This window comes from Vigna unguiculata, chromosome 10 (genome assembly GCF_037176805.1).
Source record: "Vigna unguiculata cultivar grain cowpea cultivar isolate G323 ecotype 2 chromosome 10, ASM3717680v1, whole genome shotgun sequence".
NCBI lineage: Eukaryota > Viridiplantae > Streptophyta > Magnoliopsida > Fabales > Fabaceae > Vigna > Vigna unguiculata.
In genome coordinates, this window is record NC_140801.1 from 49201362 (window position 1) to 49206435 (window position 5074).

The 5074-nt window shown below is 32.2% G+C and overlaps 1 pseudogene; it reads left to right on the forward strand.

Moving 5' to 3' along the window:
- Positions 1-4253: 4253 nt before the first annotated feature.
- LOC114167307 (ethylene-responsive transcription factor ERF023 pseudogene) lies at positions 4254-5074 on the forward strand (annotated as a pseudogene).

Consider the following 5074-nt stretch of genomic DNA (forward strand, 5'->3'; position numbering starts at 1 on the left):
TATATATATATATTGTCAAGTTAATTATCATATAAGATATTAAATTAAAATATCTTATTTTAAGATTTTAATTATTGACGGAAATAGATCATGGTAAAATTTGTTGATTAAGTCATTCATATGTTTTTTTTTTTTTAAAGCTCTTAGTACATGGGTCAATAATTGAATTTTTGAAAACACGTTAGTAATTGAAAATTTGAAAATTTATTAGTAAATTTGTTGATAATGATATTTTTAAAATATGTCAATAATTTTGTCGTTAAATCTTTTAACAAAATGAACACCAATTTTTTTGTAAAATTTGATAGAACATTTATGAATGAAAAAATGAAGGAAGAAAGGAGAAAAATGAGGACAAAGAGAAAGATGATGAGAAAGAGAAAGAGGAGGCATAAACTTTGACAACAACAAAGAAGAGGAGAAGAAGCTATAGGTGACAATTACAATGACAATTGCAATGATAGACACAACGAAAACAAGAAACATAACAATGGTCCTAACAACACCGGTGGAGGAAGAGGAAAACGAAAAACAAAAAGGAAGGAGGAAACATAAAATAAAGAGAAAGAAAGAAAAAAAATTAGAAAAATGAAGAGAAAAATCAAATCATAATATTTAAATCGTAATATTTGCTAATGATTTTATCAATAAAAAAGAAAAATCATCGATGATTACTAATGAATATTTCCTAACAAAATTTTATTGTTAATAATTATTGACAAATTTTTGGTTATTATCCCTTAATAAAAATTATTGACAAATATTTTACTACCAATTTTTTTACCATTGATTAGTCATCGATAATTTTACTTAATTTACATGATTACCCACTAATTTTATCAACCAAATAAAGTAATATTTTTTAGTGTTTCAAGTTCAAATTCTAGATAAAAGGAATGAGTTAAATATGTTTTTGGTTCTTTAACTTTCAGTAAATTTTGAAATTAGTCAATTTCAAAATTTTGGATCAATTTAGTCCTTCATATTTCGAAATATACAGATTTAGTCCTTTTAATCAAATTTTGTTAAGTTTATTTGACATTTTAAACGCGTTTCATAATAATATTTGACTTAAAATTAAAGCAAAAATGTGTCAAACAGTATAAACAACTCAAATATAATCCTGAAATGCGTACCAAACATCAAATAAATTTAATAAAATTTGATTAAAATGACTAAATCCACGTATTTCGAAAGATGAATGACTAATTTGATCAAAATTTTTGAAATGAACTAATTCCAAAATTCACCGGAAGTTGAGGGGCAAAAATATATTTAACTCAAGAAAATAATGGAGAAACTTCACTGAAAACAATAAATTAAATTATTCAGTACAAATTAGTCATTACAGAGATTTAAAGCTAACATTTAGTTGACTGCTATTTTATTTTGATGCTGTGTAATAATTGAGACGCAGCTAAATAGACAGAACAAAGGGTGAGGCCACACTTCCAAAATCATATATGACAAATTTTGTGTGTCCTTAAAAAGCTGTTTGTCTAAACCTAAAGGATCCAATTTCATTCATTGCTTATCTGTAAAGAAGGAATCTGACCTTAAACTTAGGGGCACTCGGTGAAAAAAAAAATTTGAGTTTTGATAGATGTTAAAATTAAAATTTATATATAAGTAGGAGACCCTTATTTATTATTTTAAAAATTGAAAAAAGTTTTGGTTTTTAATTTTTAAAACTAAAATTTGTGTAAGAAAAGTTTAAAAACTCATCCTGTAGTACCACATCCACATCATATTTAAGGCAAACCCTATATGTATATATAGTGTGTGTGGCTTAAATTTGGTTGTTGAAAATGTTAGTTGAATCTTTTAAAATTTATGTGCTAACTCATTAAGATTTTTGTAATTAAATCACGAGTGGAATTGAGACAAGCCAAAATAAATAATTTTCCCATAAAAGTTACATAATTAATTATATCTCTCAAGTACAGGTATAGGTTGCATTTGAAAAGAACTTTTCTGAAGAAATTATTAAATCAAAAACTACAAAAAGTAATTAACTACTTTGAAATCATTTTAATTAATAAAGTGATATTACATGGGTTTGAAAATAATGATAATGATTGAAGTAAAAATATAAATGGAAAGAGATAAGACAATTGATGGGATCCATAAAATAGCAATCATTTTCAAAATTTCTATCTTGGTGCTCAAAAGCTAATTGGCCAACTAGATAACATTTGGAAATAACAAAGACACATGGGCTTTTTGTTTGTCTATTTCAAACCCATCATCCCTCACCAACAAAAAGTTCACCTCACCCACTCAAAGCCCATGAAAAATGCTGAAGCACCAAAAGAGAACACAACGCACGATTATCCCGTGTGAAATTAAAAATATTTAACCGTTTTGTTTTTCAGAATTAGATCGAATTAAAATTATTTCATTTTACGAAACTTATGAATCAAACATGCTGTTAATAAAACAATCTTTTAAAATTAATAAAATAGAAAAAATAGAAAAAAATATCGATAATAATAATAATGATGAAGATGTTGTTGCACATATTGACACCTTTGTTGTGTTTGTGTCCATTCATGATGTGGTTACCCTTGAGAACTTGAGGCTTGGAGACAGTGGTGATAAATTTTGTGGGGTTCACCACGCGCGGTTTGCTTGTGTGGGTCTCACGGTCCGGTTCACTGTCAAATGATAGGTCCAATTTGTTTCCTCTTGTTTTGAAAAAGCACGTTTCTTTGTCAATACAACTTGCAACCTGCTTGTTAAAATGTCTGAATCATTGGAGGAGATCGTTGTTTTCTCTTTAGGTTTTTGTTTTCCTAATTTTCACCCTTATTCGTATACGATTCAGATTTTTTATTCATCATTCAAAATACACTGATGTGTTGCTACTTTACAATTTTTTTAATATATTTTGGACAATCACACTATGAATCCCATATTTTATCTTTTGAGAGTGGTTTAGTGCGGGTCATTGATTAATGTACTACTATCTTTTTTTTTAAAAAAAACCAATAACCTATACTAAGTCACGTTAGAAAGTAAAGGAGAAGTCAAAATATAATTTTTCATATATTTTAATACATCAAAATCAATATTCGTTTATATATTTTGAAGATAAACTATCATAGTAACACAAAAAAATTCAATAAAAAATCTAAATTGTTCTTATAATTTAATTTTCATTTGAAGATTTGACTACAAAATAAAAGTGACCACTAATTCCAAATCCAATTTCATGATTCTCCTACCATCCTTGAATATTTTATTAACTTGCTTTAATTTTTTGTGTTTAAATTGAAGTAAATAATCGAAGGTTGCTTGAATTTGGAAAGTGGCATGTAGCTTGGGGCTCAAGCTAAATGAGTAATTGGGTGTTAATTTGAAACTTTTCAGGTCTCTTCTCCGAATTTGTGACCCGTGAGTGTGATGTTGTATTTTTTTAATGTTGGTTTCATAGTCAATGTTCACTAAAAAAGAAGGAAAAAAGAAAAGTAGCAACCCAAAGTGGATAGATTTTGGCCATGATTATGGAAATTTTTTTACTTTATTTTAAGACAAGATCTCCACCTCTATAAACCAATTTTGCAATACCATAATTGCACGTTACACTGTACTTTTTGACAAATAATTGGATAATAAGTAACATATTTTGGACAAATTAACATACATAGTATAACGTTAAAGTCTAATGATTTCTTTTATCATATATGTAAAAAAGTTTAAATTCAATTTATTCGTCAAATTCTGACCACTCCTACACTTTCCCTTTCTATACATCTTATATCATATAACATACGTTGCATTTTAATATCAAATGACACTACAATACACAATATAGTTGAAATTGATTGAGATTTCTAAAAGTAGTTGATAAATTGGTTGAGATTTTTAAATAAAGTAAAACCTTAAGATATTGACATAATTTATTGAACTAGTTGAAAGCGTGATTAAACAAAATCAATTATTGGACGAGGTGAAAATATTTATACAACCTCTTCAGCGAAAAACGTTTATAGGTAATTTTAATTTTAAATTCTTGTTATTTTTTTTTATTAAACAAGAAGTGCAAAGTGGATAAACTAAGTAAATGTTAAATAATTTTTTGAGTGTATGGCATTAATTAAAGAAGTAATTAAGAGAGAAGAAAATATAGGTGTAGAAATAGTAGAAGGAAATGCGCATGAGTAGTGGGAGTGGTGCGCGTGTTGCGATGGTGAGAATGTGCGAAGGAAGGACCAACGCTTTCTTTATTTAATTGCATGCTGGTCCTTTACGTAGAAAAAACGAACGAGTAACTTTAGTTCCTTTCTTCTCTATCTTTTTCTGTAGGGGCATTTCGGTAAATCAAACGGCGCTCGCCATTGTAACGAACTAAAAAGCCGTTTGTTTATAAATGCAGAAGATAATAGCGGAGACAAGCTTCTGATGTACATTAAAAGAATTCCGAATGGACCAACCGCCGCACCACCACAGCAGCGCCGCCACTAACTCCGCCGATAAGCCCGCCACGCAGCGAGGCGGCACGCGCCACCCGCTCTTCCGCGGCGTCCGCAAGCGCCGCTGGGGAAAATGGGTGTCCGAAATCCGGGAGCCGCGCAAGAAGTCGCGCATATGGCTCGGCTCCTTCCCGGCGCCGGAGATGGCGGCGAAGGCCTACGACGTCGCCGCCTACTGCCTCAAGGGCCGCAAGGCGCAGCTCAATTTCCCCGACGAGGTCCACCGCCTCCCGCCGCTCCCTTCCGCCTGCACCGCCCGCGACATCCAGGCCGCCGCCGCCAAGGCCGCCCACATGATGATAGTCCAGGCCGCCGCCGCCGCCGCCCCCGACTCTCCGGGGAAGAGCAGCATTACCTCCGGCTGCGACCACGCAGCCGATGACTTCTGGCGAGAGATTGAGCTGCCGGAGCTCCTCCACAGCAAGTGGTGGACCTCCTCCGCCGACTCCTCGCCGTGGACGGAGGATGACCTCTCGCCGCAGCAACCCTTCACCACGGCGTGCTTGTAGTTTGTAATAATCAATAAAACCTTCTGCTTCTGCCATTTGGTAATTGGTATATTATTATTTCTTATATACAATTAAGTAATTAACTCCTTC